At 34.5% G+C, this 18,948-nt stretch overlaps 1 non-coding gene across 1 annotated transcript; it reads left to right on the forward strand.

Annotated features, from left to right (window-relative positions):
• Positions 1-17,467: 17,467 nt before the first annotated feature.
• On the forward strand, positions 17,468-17,574 carry LOC122126029. The gene has a single exon (XR_006150847.1). It is a non-coding gene; the product is annotated as a U6 spliceosomal RNA (small nuclear RNA).
• Positions 17,575-18,948: the final 1,374 nt, after the last annotated feature.

Below are 18,948 nucleotides of genomic sequence, written 5' to 3' on the forward strand. Positions count from 1 at the left end.
AAAAAAATAAAAATAAATTTAAAAAGCCAGACTTGGCAAGAGTTTGTGAGTTGCATCTCAAATAATCACACACACATCACAACACACGCACACACACACAAAGCCAGAAGTGGATTTGTGTTCTAGAGCAATGTCCTTGCTAGGAAAAAAAAAAATCAAGGGATAGGTCTGGAGTTCAAATCACAAGAACAAAACACACACAATATTATGTATAAATGCTTATTTTACTTTGAAAAAATAACCAATACCATGGAAAGTAATATTTGATACTTATCCTGAAACTTTGTGAAGTTGTTTTATTACAATTTGTCTGATGATATAACATAGGCTATTAAGATTAATATTAATATGGTATATTTATAATTACTCATAACACCTTGGAGTATAACAGTTGGTATTTTTTCTATAGCCATAAAAACTAGTCTGAGTAAAAGAAAGAAAGGAAGAAAAAGAAGGTAAGAAAAGGAAGGCAGAAAGAGAGAGAGGGGTAGGGATGGAGGGAAAGAAGGAAAAAGGACAGGAGAAAAGAAGGAAGGAAGGAAAAAGGAAGGTATTAAGGAATGAAGGAACGAAGAAAGAAGGAAGGAGGGAGGAAGGAAGGGACAAAAACAATTTAATTTATAAAATCTGCTATTTAGCCCAATATAAACTTGTAACTAACCCTTTAGTAAATGCAGGTTTGCAATTTTCATTTCTCTACATTTTCCCCATGCATGAATGAAACCAACAAATGAAGGTTCAGAAATAACCAGGTGACTCTGTTTGCATCTGTAGTAAATATTTATGCAAATCTTTTTCTCATTTTCCATCCATCATCAAATAATTATTTGCAAACAATTTATATTTAGTTATAAATATTCTAAAAATTGAGGTAACCAAGGGATGTCAATATATTATATAATGTGAATACTAGTAATTATAATGCTATCAACATTAGTATTTATGTCATATGAATTGTAACAATTTTATTATGTATTTTATCAGAGAAATTAGCATACTCTGATTTTGGTGTTTGTGGGAGTCCTAATAGCGGACAGTAATTAAAATGAAAGGAGATCTGTATTTGTTGGCACAAACGAATATTTTTGAAAGCAATTAACATATTGGAGATTTTTCAAATACATCAGAAGGGCCTTAGAAAGGCTGTACCACGTTAACATGGTTACCTATGATGTGATTCAAGAGCCACTAAAAAATCATACTTCATTTTGCCATTACTATAATTATTCCCATTTTAAGAAGAATCATTCACATTATGTACATGATATAATCTTGTCCTTAATTTATTATGTTCTATGATATAACATCCAAATGTACACCACACCGAGTTAAAACAAAAGTAGCAAAGTGTTTTGGACGATATAACTCCTTCCAGATACACATGTTAAAATTCTATTCTCCTTTCTGGTGACATTAGAATCAACCCTTCAGAGTTGACCCTGCAATAATGATCCTGACGAAAGAAGCCCAATATAATTACTCTGCCATGTGAAAGTCCAGCAAATAGATTATAATGAATCAGAAAGTAGACCCCCATAAGACAAAGAATTGCTTTGAATAACCAATTTTAAAATCAATGTTTAAGCTTCTAGAGTGCGGAAAATATACTCCTTTTAAGCCACTTACTTTGAAATATTTTAACAGCCCAATGGCTGACAAAAAGCAAAGTTTTGATTTAAATTTCACAAATTCTGATAAAAAAAAGATTCATAAGGTTTTATTATTTGAATTTTATTCTCCAAGTCTCCGGGTTAAAAATATTTTTAAATAGGAATTTAATTGAGGTTCAACTTTCTATTCAACTATCATAATTAATTTTTTGAATATTTTTATTATCTTTAGTTGTACAAAGGAGTTGCCATTCACTGAAACAGTGTATGGATACAGGGCATCTTGATCAATGTCACCCCTTTCAACACTCTCATCCTCCCCTACCAATCAACCCCAATCCTTATGCATCTCAATATTATTTTATGGAATTTCTCGCCATATAACAAAGCAGTTTATGTGTACAATGCACCTGGAATTGTGCTACCACTTCAACATCTTCAACCCCATTTCACACTACCCATTGCTTTGTATATTTCAATTCTGGGAAGTATACAATGGATTCTTGCCTGTATTCTATCCTTTTCCCCTTCAATTTCCTACCACTCTCACATTGCCCCCCACTATCCTCTCTTGCACTACACATTTACTGGTATTTATTTTGGTGGGCTTTGACTTATCCTTTTAAGAGAATTATAGTATTTTCACTCTCCACAGACTCTGACACTTCAGATAACTCATTTGTACCTCCTTGCCTACCATCCAGTGTGTTTACTTTTACATTTATAGACACTCCCATCTACCACAAGTGAGGAAAGTCATGTAAACTAAGTTTCTCTGGGTCTGCTTTATTTCACTTAATATTATTTCTAAGTGTTTCATTTTTCCTTTAGAATGGTGCAATATTATTCTTTCCGATGGATGAACAGAATTCCATTATGTATGTATTTATATGTTTGTATATATATGTATCTATGTTTGTATACATACATTTATATACGTACGTATATACTTGTAAATTGGGACCAATAAAATTAGATATATGTATATATATATATATATATAATTATATATACATATATAATTCTTGATCTCTTTTTTCAATGAGAGGCATCTGGGCTGATTCCATATATTGGCTACAGAAAATAATGCAATAATGAACATGATTATGCTGGTAGCTTCAGTGTGGGCATGTTTCTGCTCTATTGGATAAATTACCATAAGTGTAATTGCTGGATCATAGGTAGGTAGCTCTCTATTCAGTTCTGTGAGCAATTTCCATAGCGTTTTCCAAAGTGATTGAACAAGATTACATTCAACCAACAGTGTAATAGAGTTTCCTTTAGTACACATCCCTATCAGTATCTGTGATTGTTCGTTTTTTCATAATGACATTTTAAGAGGGGTGAGATGAATCTCAGGTTTGTTTGGATTTGTATTTCTTTTTTGGAGAGAGATGTGTCTATTTTTCATTCTTACTTCTTTTTCTAAAAAGTTATCGTTAAGTCTTTATCCCATATATTAATTGGGTTCTTTTTTATTTGAGGGTTTATTTTTGTTGGGTTTAACTTTTTGATCTCTAAATATGGGTGAGTTATGAAAACACTTGTCTAATGCTTAATTAGTAAAAATATTCTTCCATTCTGTTCTCTTTCTATATATCCTGCTAACTTTTTCCATTGCCATGTAGAAACTCTTCAGTATGATGCGATTCTATTGATCCAGAAAGAATGATATTACACCATTCATAAGGAAATGGAAAGACTTGGAACAAACTTATATTAATTGAAGAAAGACAGACTCAAAGATATATAGGTTGCCTAATTTCCCTCATTTGTTGTAGTAGAACGTGCCTCTAATTCTACAAGTAAACACAGTTGGATGGTAAAAGAGAAATCATTATACTTGGACATGATAAATTTTATGGGATTGTAAACATTTATACAGTGAGATCAAAGGAGGATCACAAAGGATCAATAGCTGTACGAATATTATCATATAAAATAATGTTCATTAAAATAATCTCCAAGAAATGATTATGAGAGTTTGTTTATTATTTTGCATTTTTCTTCAGTGTTCTGATGCCATTTTTTTTTAATTTCTGCACCTTTGGTCTTATATGTACGTTTGGATAGGGCAAGGGGGAATACAGAAATGGTGGGACAAAGGCTTAAATGCAGCAGTGCTACTCAATAGACACTACATTGCAAATGAAATATACAACTTATGCGAGAGGGAGGTTGAAAGGGAAAAACTGGGAGAACATGAGTGAAGGGGTGACACTGTTCAAAAAGAAATGTGCTCATTATCTGACTTATGGAATTGTAACCCTTCTGTACATCATCTTTACAAATTAAAAATGGACCTCATAAACAGGCTGGAGGAGCTATACTGAATTAGATAAAATTGGCTTTAAAATAAAAGTGGTATGAAAGTAAAAAGAGACAAAGAAGGACATTAAATATTGACAAAGAAAACTCTCCATCAGAGGGATGTAACAATTTTAAATATCAATGTCCTGAATCCTAGAGCTCACAAATTCATTAAAGAAATATTGCTTACACTAAAAACATGCATACATCCAAATAAATTGTTGGTTGCTTGAACAAATCATTCTTAACTCTGGACAGGCCATCCAGGTAAAAATTTTGCAAAAATCTTTAGAGCTAAATAACTGTTTTGACAAGTTATACCTAACAGATATCTACAGAATATTTCACCTACTAGTGTCATAATATATATTCCACTCAGCAGCCCATGGAATGTACTTCAAAGTAGATCATATCTTAGGTCACAAGGAAAATCTTTCAATATTGAAAAATAAAAATGAAATTACTCTACGTATCCTGTCAGACCATGATGGGACCAAATTAGATCTTGACATCAAATGGCATCACATAAGATTCTGAAACTCATAGAGACTGAATAACACATTGCTAAATCATCAGTGAGTCACGGAAGTGATAAGCAGGGAAGTTCCAACGTTTATGGAATTCAGTGGAAGTGAACACACAAAATACTACCTCCTCTGGGAAACAGCAGCAGCACAGACAATATTCAGAGGTATATTTATAGCTTTGAGTATGTACATCAACAAATTAGACCAATTTTTTAAATTTTTTATTGTAAAGATAGTATACAGAAGACTAAAGTTACAGGAGTAAGGTAATGAGTACACTTCCTATTGAGCATTGTTACCCCCTCCATTGTTTTCCCCCTACCATCCCTTCCCTCCCTACCTTCCCCGAGGTTCTTTTTTTTAAATTGTGATTAAGTGATTACATAATTTCCCAAATTTCACAGTATTGTGAAATAATGATTCTCATTTAAATTCACAAGTTCATTCTAACTTTCCTGGAGCAAATTGTCTATTACTGTCTATAACATATAACGGTGTACACATATACAACATACATTTCATCAGCAGCATGGGGATATTTAGTAGTGGTTTGACCAGATGAGTGGGAGTTCTTTGTTTCTTAAGTCCTGTTAATTTTGTCGTAACACCTAACATTTTGGATTTAGCATCCACTTATCAGTGAGACCCATGTACCGTTTGTCTCTTTGCTTTTGGCTTACCTCGCTCAACATGATTCCTTCTAGCTCCATCCATTTCCCTGCAAGTGCCATTATTTTGTCATTTCTAATGGCTGCATAATATTCCATTGTGTATAGATACCACAATATTTTTATCCATTCATATGTGGTGGGGCATCTGGATTGTTTCCATATCCTAGCTATTGTGAACAGTGCTGCAATAAACATGGAGGTGCACGTGTCTTTGTATATTGGTTCCTGTTGTTCAGGGTAGATGCCTAGAAGTGGTATGACTGGGTCGAAAGGGAGGTCAATCTTTAGCTTTCTAAGGACCCTCCAGATTGCTTTCCAAAGTGGTTGTATAAGTGTACATTCCCACCAGCAGTGTAATACGGTTCCTCTTTCTCCACATCCCCTCGAGCATTTGTCGCTGGCTGATTTGTGGATGTGAGACATTCTGACTGGGATAAGGTGGTATCTCAGGGTTGTTTTATTTGCATTTCCTTCACCACCAGGAATGATGAACATTTCCTCATATGTTTCTTTGCCATTTTTAATTCTTCATCTGAGAAGTCCCTCTTTAGTTCCCTTGCCCATTTAGTAATTGGTTTGTTAGGTTTGGGAGGGATTAGTTTCTTGATTTCGCTGTATATACAGGATGTTAACACCTTGTCTGATATATTGCTGGTAAATATTTTTTCCCAATTAGTTGGTTCTCTTTCTAGCTTGGTTGCGATAGATTTAGCTGTGCAGACGGTTTTTATTTTAAGGTAGTCCCATTTGTCGAGTCTCTCTCCAATTTGTTGTGACCCTGGGCCTCTGTTCAGGAAGTTCTTTCCTGTGCCTTTTAGTTCAAGTTTCTCTCCTACTCTGGCCTGCAGTAGTTTCAGAGATTCAGGTTTAATGTTAAGGTCTTTAATCCATTTTGAGTTGATGTTGGTGCATGATGATAGACTTGGGTCCACTTTTAGTTTTCTGCATGTGGCCGCCCAATTTTCCCCGCACCAGTGGTTGAAGAGGCTGTGTTTCTTCCATTGTATGTCTTTGGCTCTTTTGTCGAATATCAGCTGGCTGTAGGCCTGTGGATTTATTTCTGGATCTTCTATTCTGTTCCATTGGTCTTCGGATCTGTTTTGTGCCAGTACCATGCTGTCTTTGTTATTATAGCTCTGTAGTAGAGTTTGAAGTTCGGCATGGATACCCCTCCCATGTTGTCTTTATTCCCTAGAATTGTTTTGGCAATTCTAGGTGTTTTGTTGTTCCATATGACTTTTTGGACTTTCTGTATTTCAGTGATGTACGTCATTGGGATTTTAATAGGAATTGCATTGAATTTGTATATTAATTTTGGAAGTATTACCATCTTTACTATGTTAAGTCGGCCTATCCAAAAGAATGGGAGGTCTTTCCATTTCCTAGTGTCTTCTGCAATTTCTTTCTTTAACTTTTTATATTTTTCATTAAATAGTTCTTTTACATCATTGGTTAGGTTAATTCCTAAATATTTTATTTTTTGGGAGGTTATTGTGAATGGGGTTGCTCCCTTTATTTCCCTCTCTTCTTGTACATTGTCAGTGTACAGGAAGGCAACTGATTTTTGTGGGTTTATTTTGTATCCTGCTACTTTGCCGAAGTGATTTATGATTTCTAAGAGTTTGGGGATGGAGTTTTTGGGATTGTGAAGGTATAGTATCATGTTGTCTGCAAAAAAGGATAGTTTAACTTCTTCTTTCCCTATGCGGATCCCTTTAATGTCTTTTTCTTGCCTTATTTCCTTTGCTAAGGGTTCCAGGACTATATTGAAGAGGAATGGAGATACTGGACATCCTTGCCTTGTTCCTGAATTTCCCTTTGGCTTAATTTCAGTGATTTTTCCATATCTGTCATTTTTTGGTCCAGCTGGTGTATTCTGTCTTCTGTATCTGACACTCTACCTTCCATTTCGTTCACACTGTTGACCATGGCTTCTATTGAGGTTTGCATGGAGGAAATGGATACCTTTATGGATTCCATGTTGGTTCTCAAAGTACTGATCTCACCTCTTAATGAGGTGTGTATTACCTCTAATTTGGCATTTATCTCACTTCTTACTGAGGTTTGTGCAGCTTCTATTTTTGCATGCATCTCCTGTTTGATATCCTGTATCTCTTTTGATTTAAGAACAATCTTAAATAAGCACTAATGATGCACCACTAAGTCTTTGACAAATCAGGAAAAACAAAACCAAAAACCAGTAGACAAAAATAATACAAATTAGATTAAAGGAATAAATGAATCAGTCTCAAAAAAATACAATCATAATTGACTTTTATCTACTAGTAGCGCAATAATTCGTCCAATGAATGTCAATGTAGCTATTTTCAGAGATAGACTCAACCAGCTCAAACCAGTGAACAAAACAAACTTTTAGGATTCTAAGAAACAACATTTTGTTTGCCTTTTTAACAGAAATTTACTCTGTTGTTCTTATTAAGGTGATTTATAGATAGATTACAATTACAAGGGTCAGGTAATGAGAACATTTCCTTTTGTGAAATGTCTTCAGTTCCCTCACTTGTTCCCAGTCCCACCCTCCTGTCCCCACCCATGTGTTAAATAGTTCACTTTCATCAATGTTCAATGACCTCCAATGCTGCTATTTTTCACTCTTTTTCCTAAAGCTCTGTGCCCACCCCTCACTTTCCTGAAGACATACAATGAATATACCAGGCATAAGGTAAAAAAGACAGAATTTTCACAAACTATCAAAAACAACAAACACAAAACAAAAAAGAAGTTTTCTGTTTCCGTATCTCATAGTTCGTTTGAGTATGTATATCTTGTTATATAAATCTAATTGTTTCTTATCATGAAGTCAATTCAGGGATTAAGATGTGATAACATAATTTTGCTTTCTATTTAATGATGCTTTTTATTTTAAAATTAATTTTGTAAGTAACACAATTCAAGTCCTAGTGAAATTTGAAAGTTCAGATTTAAATGTTCCAAATGTCTAATATTTCCTTTTTTGCAACCAAAATGAAAAGTAGGCATGTATTATCTTCCAGAATGTCATTATTTCATGTGTAAAAAAATAAAATAAATGTAATGTTAATTCAGTGGAAATAAGGAATCACATACTTATGCAATGCATCAGTACCATAGATTATGACATTTATTAACAAAATTAATAAAAACTTGTTTTAAGTAGATTACTTAAGACATGAAGCAAGTGATAAATTTCTTTTCTAAGTGAAGTTAGATAGAAATCACAGTCCAAAGATTCCAGAATTCTGTGTGCTTCATACATGTCAATTTACATATATGCTGGGCTCATCTCAACTTTATTTGAAGATAATTGAAAACAGGATTAGAATAAAAAAATCACACAAATGGTTAGCTCTATTTTGCGATTAAATAGGTCTGTTTTATATCTCTTTATTTTATTTGAAAAATCTGGAAAATTTAAGTAACATAAAAAATAATGAGAAATAAACACCCTTAGCTCTGTAAAAGACAATCATTAAAAAAAGAAATCAACATAGAAAAAACTGAAACTCATTTTGCACATGGTCTTTTTATATTTTGGTGCTTTGTTATTGTGGATTATGTGACTATCCCATGAATCTGGGCTCAAATCACAAGGGCTACAGGAAGAAAATTTCAAAATCTAGAGCAGCTAATACACCTATGCAATTTTTTGTAGGTTTCACTAAATTTGCAGCTGGAAATCAACTGTACAAAGGAAATAATTCTACTGCTTTGCAGGCAAGAATGTTATGAATAGCATACTGTTATCTTCTTAGATGAAATAAGAAGACCACACTTTAAAAGCTGACTAAATGATCAGCCCTTTGAATAACAGTGCCATTTTTAATGCACTCTAGATAATTCAAATCCTTCATCCCTCCACAAGCATTAATAACATTCACAAATCATTGCCGAGGGGAATTTCCAGTTCTATTTGATATTTCAAATGGATTAGGAGTAACATAAACAATAATGCCAGTTGTTGAGAATATTTAATTTAGAATAAGCAAACAAATCAGATTCAACTCCATAGCATAACCTTTAGGAAAAATGAATTAAGGTATATGGCATGTCCTTTGTAATTTAATTATAGACATTAGGGCAAAATAACAGAAACACTCTAAAAGAAGGAAACAGAAGTCTTTGATAAGATATAGTAAAGATTACAAGTAATTTTACCTACAATTTCCATTATATGATCCCTTATTTTTTTCTGTTAATCAGAGACAAAAATATTTTAATTATGATATGAAAAATGCATCACCATGAATAAAAGAAATCAGGGAGTAGATGGCTCAAGTGCTGGTTGGTTCTGTTAAATATTCTCATTATTTTGAATGATCTGGTGTTTTTGTCTGTGTGGAATTATGAATGTATTTTGTGTCTGGGCAGGAAAATTTGATTATTAGATCACTGCTGACACCCAATATCAGGAATCTAACCTGAGTCAAAGTGGTAAATATATATGTGTGATTGTGTGTGTGCCTGCAAGTCTGTATTTAGAAGGAAGTATCTTATTTCCCTCAGGGTATATACATAATTCTATTAGTTATACTTTATTAATGACAGCAGATAAACATAATTAACATTTTGAGACATATGTTTATGTTCCTATGTTTGCATGAACAAACTAAAAAGTTATATTCTGGGTATGAGTTTTGTGGAAGGTCAGCTGAAAGTATAAATATTTTGAGAAAAATGTCAATGGCAATCATTTCAGTGTAGATCAATTTTAGACCACACTTGGAAGGATAGGTAATCATATATGAAAATGCAACATTTATTGATTTTCAAAAGCTACACTATTTGAGAAATATTTAGGAAAACAAGTTAAATTATGGAAACATAAAAGTAATGTGATTATTTATTGCATACAGTTTTATATTATAGTTTCGTCAAGTAAAAATGCCATTTATTTCTACTGTATAGGAAGGAAAACACTAAATATTACAGTTTGTGCCATATTTCACATTGAGGAGCTTTGTCTATATCAATAAGTTTATTTCTTTTGTTTCTGCTTTCCTATTCATAATTCTGCTTCTCATAGTATTATTCGAAGGACTTTTTCTTTCTGCCAGTTTGGGGTTTCAACATACATCAGGCTCTCAGATTTTTGTTTTTTGTTTTGCTAACAGTAGTCAGTCTACTATTTGAACCATGGCCCAGCCCAGAAATTTTTGTAGTTAATTGGAGATAGAACCTCATGAACTTTTCTACCAGCCTGAAAGCCATTATTCCCCAAGTCTTGTACTTCTTAATCACTAGGATTATAGAGATGAGTCTTGGATCTGAAGAGTCAAAGACTTTTCGTGTCTTATAGCTTCCACATGTTTGCTAGTAATTGCAATAATAAACTACCACAGATTGGGTAGCATGAACATTGTAAATACATTGTCTCAGAGTTGGTGGAATTAGAACACCAAGATTAGAGTTAGCTTCTGATTCCTCTTTCCTTGGTATATTCAAGGCATTCTGCTTCTCTTGGAGTACACTTCAACTTAAATGCTACCTTTGAGATTCTGTTTCCATATGCAGTCACTTTGTAAGACAATGGGTGTTTTATCTTTAGTCTGATTTCAGTGGGACATAACATATTACTTAATACATAGAAGAAAATCTCTAATATGAAATTATTTGTTTGGGGCTTGGAAGTTATGGTTATACTTTTAAAAAATAGCAAGAGAGGTAAAGGTTTTATTAGAGCTTGTAAGACAAGTATGAAGTCTTGACCTTAGACATGCCACATTTAAATTCCCAGTACTACTGGAGGATTGAACTCAAGACCTATACTTGTGAAATGGCATCTCTACTACTACCATACCTACAAATTATAATTTTATTGCTTATTTTGAGGTAGTACCACTATATGCCTGGGCCTGCTTGGACTGAGGTCCTCCTAACACAAGCATAAAACATTTTGCCTGGAACTGGAATCCTCTAAGCTCTTTTTTCCAAGTAGAAAATATTATAGATTTGAGCCACTTTATCCAATAAAATTATACAATTTCAAAATATCTTGATATTGCCTATATTTGTGCTTAACATATATAGCTAGCCTTCATTTTTTTCCCTCTTTTGTTTAGTACTCTGAGTTGAAAACATTGGCTTTCTTGATATACATGGCTTTGTTTTGGATGGTATCCCACCACAATCAAAAAAGTCTCACAAAAGTTTATGTCAAGAATCATAGAAAAAGAAAGCTTCAGGTTGCAAAAACACTGATCTTTAAGTTATAATTGCAGTATTATTAATAGTGTTAGTCAATGATTGCTTAAGTATCATGAGGAAGGCAGAAATGTGAAAGATGTCAGGTCTCTGTAGAAATTTTGTAGTTGTCACTTCATGTTATCTTCCTACCTTAAAGGTTGTTTTATTAAAACCCTCTAGGTGTATATTGGTTGGATTGATTGGTAATCATCTCTGGAAATTAAGCTGATTTTAAAAGGCTGATGGTGCTAATGGTGTGGTAAATAAAGGAATGATCAGAATGAGCACAGATATTGTCACAGATTGAGCGGACCAGATTAACTGCTGAACAGCAAAAAAAAAAGCAAAGTTTCAAGTTTGAGGATCCACATTGGAACATATACAGATAGATAGATAGATAGATAGATACATATAAATATACATATACATACATACATGAAAAATTAAATCTCCAGTAGAATATAAAGAAACTTGGCGTGACAGGTATTAAACTATATCAAACTGGTTGCAGGAAAGGTAGAGTAAAATATAGATAGTTTAGCATAGATTTTGCATATATCTTGTAAAGGATGAAAATTCTTCCTTCATTATATACTTTACAAATATCCTTATTATGTTTTAAGTTTTTCTTGTGAAAATACCATACAGAGGCATTACAATTACAGGGACAATGTAATGAGTACATTTCTTATAAAGCATTGTTACCTCCTCCTTTCTATCCCTTTATCATCCCTTTCCATCTCCCCTTCCCGACCCTCTCTCCCATCTTGAGCCAAAGTTGTAAATTTCATTTTTCTACATAACATTTTGTACATCTCATCGTTGTACTGGGTCCACCTGTATCCCTATTTAAACAACTTAGTTTTTTCCTTCCCCTCCACAAATTATAACAACATCAAATGCAGTGAAAAGTAGGTTAAGTTTTTTTTGTTTTTATATTGTAGTAGGAGCATCTATACAATGCTGAAAATTTGAATTACACAAAATATGCAACATGGGTAGGCACTGGTGGCTCAAAGGTTGAATGCTGAATAGATCTATCATATTTCTTAGATTTGTCTTGGATGGTTGTATGTTCTTTTTCTATAAAATCTATGCTGTCTTCTATCCTCAGGATTCAATATTCTGCGTGGTCTATTCTATTATGCAGATTTTCTACTTTTTTTTTCTTTTACTTGTAGTTGGTCGGCTTTTATGGCTTCAAATTCTTTGTTGGATCTTTGTTTTAGATCTTGTATGAAATTCTTTACTTCCTTAATTGGATGTTCAGTGTTTATTCTCAAATCACTTAGTTGATTGGTTATGGTTTCCTTGGACTTCCATTCCTTCTGTTGGGATCCATTCAGCATTCCCTTTGTGGACTCCCTGACTTCTTTCAGCTCTCTGTTTACGGATTCCATGAATGCCTCTAGTGATCTTTGTGTATTTTCATCCCGCTCTCTCAATTCTTGTATTACTCTTTGATTAGCTTCCTCACGTTCATGCAATTCCTGTAGTTCTCTTTGACTGATCACAGCTTGCTCACACAATTCCTTTATTTCTCTTTGAGTGTTCTCAAGTTGCACATGCAATTCCTTTATCTATCTTTGAGTAGCTTCCTCACGCCTTGAGCTTCCTGTTTTGATCTTTCGTTTGCCTCATCTCTCTCCCTCTCATGCTCACACAGAGTCCTTTGCAGGTTTTCAATCTTTTTACCATGTTTACCATTAGTGTTTATAGAGCTTTGGGGGAGCTCTCCTCTGGATTATTCATTATCTGTTCTCTCCACTGATTATCATGAGTTGGAGTTGAGATACCCGGACGTGCCATTTTTCTTGTGTTTTTTCCAGCTTATTCTGCCCATTTGGGATGAAAGTAACACCAGTTTGTGCTAGAAAACTACCTTAAGGCAAGCATCAACACAGTCTATATTTGCATAGTCAAAAGCCTGAGATAAAATCTAGTTCAACAGATATATTTTTCAACATCAAACAACTATGTATTAATAGTCTATGAACCACAAAGAAGAATTTGGCAAACCAGAAGTTATTAGTTTTAGCGAGAGATGGGGGTATAAATAAGAATAGAAGGATGTGGAAAGGTAGAGGGAGAGCTAACTTACTCCTAATGTCAAAGCAGAAAATAGGTTGGATAGAATGATAGTAGAGACTGGGGAAAAAAGAAAGAGAAAAAAAGACAAGAAAAAATTGTAAAACAAAAATTAAAAATTAAAAAATGAAACACTTAAATTATGCAAATTAAAAACGTAATATTCAGAGAAGAACTGGAATAGGATAAGAGAACGGAAGGGATAGAAAGGAGACGTGAAAAATTAAAAAAATTAAAATGCTTAAAATTTTATATAGGTATATAGAGGTAGTACAGCTATTAAGGAATTTAAGTCTAAGAGGTTTTGAATTCAGTAATAAATTTCTGGATTAAGTGTGTATACAATGGGGGATAAGGTCTAATAATCGACTACAGGTATATCTGATAATGAGCAGAAAAGCGATTAAATCATGCAAAGAAGGAAAGAGAAGAAAAAGTGAAAAGAATGAAACAGGAAAGAAAAAAGGATTAAAAGATCAGTAGAGCTAAACAAAAATAGAAAAAAAGCACACACACAAACATATACCCCTAAAATAAAAATTATAAGAGGAAGAAAAAAAAGTTAATAGAAAACAATTTTTTAAAGTTAAAAATTAAAAATGTTAAAAAAATTTTAATAAAAGGTAACAAAAAAGAGTTATTTGCTTTTTGGGGGTGAGATGGGAAGGTCCTGCATCTCCCTTGTGTCCATAACCAGTCTCTTGTTGGAGTCTCTGGTCTGCTTGTGGTGTTTGATTTTCCTGTAGCTTGGTTGTTTTCTTAAGTCAGTTTGTTTGAGGAGGCAGAAAAATGCTTTGATTTACCCAGGATTTTGTCATCCTCTTCCCAGGTTAGTTCAATGGGAGGGAGATCTCCTTTGAGTATCCCAAAACAGGGTGATGGCTGTTTCTTCTAGTTTAGAGATGCTGTAATGGGGCTAGGTTCTTGGTAGAGTTGAGGCCTTTCAGTAAACAGTAGCTTTTCCCTGAGGGGCTAGCTTCTGAAGCAGTCACAGAGCCCAGCCAGGAGCCATTCTCAGGGTTTATTGTTACTGAATTTCAATTGATTGTCTAGGCTGCTGTAGGGAGAGGCAGCCCCTTGCTCTGTTTACCCAGTGAAGAAAGCCACTCCTGGGGCTGGCGCAGGCAAGTGCTGGGTGAATTTTCCCTGCATAGAGCTGAGCCTGGCAGGTCAGGTTAGGTTCCTGTGACCTGCTAAATTACTTTTTGTTTTCATCCAAAGACTGAGTTGGAGCTAGCTGCTCAGCGAGGCCTTTGCCAGTATCAGAGATGGAGATCTCCGGTAGTGGACAGGGAGGGGTGGCCTTCCCTTCTCTGCTCCCTGAGAAGGAGTGAGGAAATCATGCTTCTACTCACACAGGAGTCTGGTTCCTGGGTGATCTCTGGTCTGCGATCTGAAGGATGAAGATGTCTGCTCCTTGTCAGTTCTTGCTGGTGTTGAGTAGAATCCTCTCACCTGCTGCATCTGGCTCCTTTGTCGTAGACTCTCTGTGTTGCAGGTATGGCGCCTACAGCCGCAATTGCCCCCGCCACAGCTGCAACCACAGCTGCTGGCAAGTGCTCAGATTTGTCTCCTTGCCCGGTTTTTCCCTCTCTGGCCTAACTCTCTCTACTGTGCTGGCACACTTGGTGTGATTCTCCAGCTTAGGACTTTTCACTGGAGCACTAAAGCTGTTTTCTATGTGAGAGCTTGTTTAGCTTCCAGCTTCTCCTTCGATATCTTCCCTGAAGCATAAATTTAAATTTTAAATGATAAATTATTTTAAAATCGTTTCACTCGGGCACAGGTATGGATAGATAAGTGATGTGGGCAGAATCAGAATTATTCAGAAGATTGTAAATGGATGCTTACCTAGTTTTCTCTCGGCTGGATCATAAAATACAGACTGTCCTAATTGGAAAAAGTTAGCCTTCCGAGGTTTTCTGCATATAAACACTCCATCAACATTTTATTAGAGGATTATTCAAGATTAGCTATATGTTGATTGATAATGACTGATCATGACAGAAAGTTGAGAGAAAACCATCTACATTTCAGTGAGGTTCTGATTTGTGCTTCACAAACTGTTATGAAAGCTCTACATGAGAATTCTAGCAGCTGCATTTTAAAAAGTCCTTGGGTTGTTACACTTTCTGATATTGTCTCAATTCAAGTACTTCTCCTTGGAGTTCCATACTATTCAATGATGCTGGATTAGCTCCTTGTTACAATTTGCAAACTGGTCTTTTTGATGAAATTTGTGCTTTTCGAAATTGCTCTCCAATTCCATCCTCAAACTGCATACAAAATTTATCTGAAAAAATTTGTATCTGTTGATTGTGCATACATATACTTTTAGTTTTCATTACAAATATAGAATGTAATAAAAATTCTCACAGCAATTATACTGCACTAGCTGGTGGGCAGATTCTAATGTAAATAATATACTGTGTTCATGTAGAGATTTAGAGTATCCAAAGTAATAAGCCTGTGGTCCTAAAACCAATACCTTACTTATATTGAGTGACAAATACAACTTCATATAAGTACAGAAGTTTTCCTTGTATGTTTTAATATATATTTTTATTATGAATACTGTACAGAGGGGTTACAGTTACATAAGTAAGGTAATGAGTACATTTCTTATTGAGCATTGTTACCCTCCCCTTTGTTTTTCCCCTACCATCCCTTCCCTTCACACCTCCCCACCTCCCCCATTCACCCATCCTCTGGTAATGTGTCTTGTATATTTCATTGTTACAATGGGTCAACCAGTAACCTTTCCTTATATCATAAATGAAAAAATGCTGGCTTGATTTATGCTGATTCTACTTGTGTAGACACCTCTAAAATCACTGGCCAAATCCAAGAGCACATAAATGAAATGCCATCATTTTTTTTTTGTCAGTTGGTATAATTGTGTTCTACACATTTATTGACAGGTTACAAATTATTCTCAAACTTTAAAACATTAAAAATACTTTCTTTTTTTCTTATTTTCTTGGCCAGGAAATCAGCAAGACCTCAGTCAGCATTTCTCACATAGGAATTTTCACATGGGTCAGTTAAATATATATGTAGAGTCCAATTTTTTGAGGACTCACTCATCTGCCTACAAATTCATGCTGGTTGTTGGAAAAAGAGCTCAAGTAAGGATGCCATTTAAAACCTTATAACTTTACTCTTTACCAGGGTATTCTCCTGCTAAATTGCTGGTTGAAAGTGTCTACAAGAGTAAGCAATCCTTGAGGAGCAGGGAGACACCATATGACATACTTACTGAGGTTTCCAAGTGACTTGCTATCACTTGTACTGCATTTTGTAAGTCAAATCTCTCTAAAACTACCAGTTTTAAGAGATCAGAGGAGTGGTAAATGAACTCTTAGAGACAAATACATCTTCAACATATATTGTTTCTAGTATTCAGTTTAAGGCATATTCAACAACTGGTGAAACTTGTGTTGGCTGTAATTATGTGTCTTTCTCCATGTGTGCATGTATACGTGTGTATATGTATGTGTGTGAATAGTAACATACATGCGTACATTATGGCTTATATCATCATTTTTTCCTTGCTATCAAATAAAGTAAGGAATCCCTAAAGTTTTAACAGAAACTGTATAGTTAAAGTCTTAACTCTTCACTCTGCTTCTTTACACAAAGACTTTGCAACTTCTCATTAATAAAGTTTCCATACTTAGTACTTAATGTCTGTTACCATAAATCTTGAATACTTTATAGAAAAGTTTTATACCTGCCAAACGGTCCTATTTTGGGCATATATAAGCAAAATCCCAAAATTAAGCATATTTAAAACCTTAAAACTTTTAACAAACCTAAACACTTGCTGCAATGTTCATTTTGACAGGTGCCTTGTATAGAATAATTGAATTCCTCCTCCTACACATCTCTTGAAATATAAATATCTGGAATTATTTTGTTTTTGGCATGTCTATCTTGATTTTATTCCTAAATGTGTGCTTATGTAAGAAATATATGATTCTAAAATTTCACAACAATTCTTTTGAACTTAATTTTGTTGAATTGTCTAGTTTAATAAAATCAATAAAAATTATACTTTATATAAAAAAAATGTTCTGTGCTCAATTTAGCATCACATACACTAACATTGGAATAATACAGAGAAGATTAGCATGCCCCCTGTGCAAGTATGTCATGAAAATTTGTGTAGCATTCCATATTTTTACAACAACAGATGCTGAAAGGTGTGTGGTCACAAGGGAATCGTACTGCATTCTTGGTGGGAGTGTAAACTTGTTCAAATACTTTGGAAAGCAGTATGGAGGTTCCTCAAAAGACTCTACATAAAACTCCCGTATGACACAGTAATCCCACTTTTGGGGATTTACCCAAATGATCATAAACAAGACCATACTAAAACTACCAGCACAACTATGTTGATTGCAACATTATTTATGATAGCTAAGATATGAATCCAAACCAAATGCCCCCATTAGATGAATGGATCAAGAAAATATGGTATATTTACACAATGGAATTCTATGCCTCCATCAGAAAGAATGACATCGCCCAATTTGTTAGGAAATGGAAAGACTTGGAAAAAAATTTATTGACTGAAGTAAGCCAAGTCCAAAGAAACATAGGTCCCATGATTTCCCTTATTTTCAATAACAAATGTACGTCTGGGATAAGCAGAAAAGTTCAAAAGATATGTGCATATAACCAGATAAAATGATGTTAAAGAAATTGAACCCCAAAATAGGGACACAAGTGGTTTTTTGTTTCTTGCTATTGTTTCTCAGGTACTTATAATGTGTGATGTCAATTTTTTGTTTTTTTTTGTATGTTTCTCCCCACGATATAACCCCTGTTTTCTCTGTATTTGAAGTTGGTGCACTTACATCTTGTATGTATGCTTCTCTAATTTGGGGAGGGGAAGGGATAAAATGCTCAAATAGGGATACAGGTTGACCCATTGTAACAATGAGATGCACAAGACACTATGTTGAAAAATGAACTTTACAATTTAGGCGGAGGAAGGAAGGGGGAGGGGAGTGTACTTGTGGAGGTGGGAGGGAAGGGATGGTATGGGAAATATAAAGGAGGAGGTAACAATGCTTGTTAGGAAATGTACTAGTTTCCTTGTTCTTGTAAATGTGACCCCTGTGCACAGTATTATTACAATAAAAAACATATAAAAATGTTCTGAGATGGAAGAGTTTATTTCCTGTATTTTACCCATATAATATCGTTAACAAAGAAATTAATGCAGAACACTGATATGACGGTAATTTGAATAAATGTGTGTGTGTGTGAGTAAGGCAGCGCTCAAGGAAACACGTGCGTGCATGTGAACACACGCCATGCATGTATATTGGCGTGCTCAGAGTTTAAAATCAGGGCTTCAAGGTCTTGCTAGGCCTTTCCTATCTAGATTGGTGAGCTACTATATAAGCTACATCTCAATTCCTGGCTCTTTGCTAGTTCATTAAACATTTTGAAAAATAATTTCATGAAGTTTTTTTTTTGGCCCTGATTGGCTCCCAAGTGTTATCCACAGAAATCAGACTCCAGAGCAAATATTCAGAGTAGATAGGA

Source organism: Dipodomys spectabilis, unplaced genomic scaffold (genome assembly GCF_019054845.1).
Source record: "Dipodomys spectabilis isolate Male_0828 unplaced genomic scaffold, ASM1905484v1 ptg000272l, whole genome shotgun sequence".
NCBI classification, from domain to species: domain Eukaryota; kingdom Metazoa; phylum Chordata; class Mammalia; order Rodentia; family Heteromyidae; genus Dipodomys; species Dipodomys spectabilis.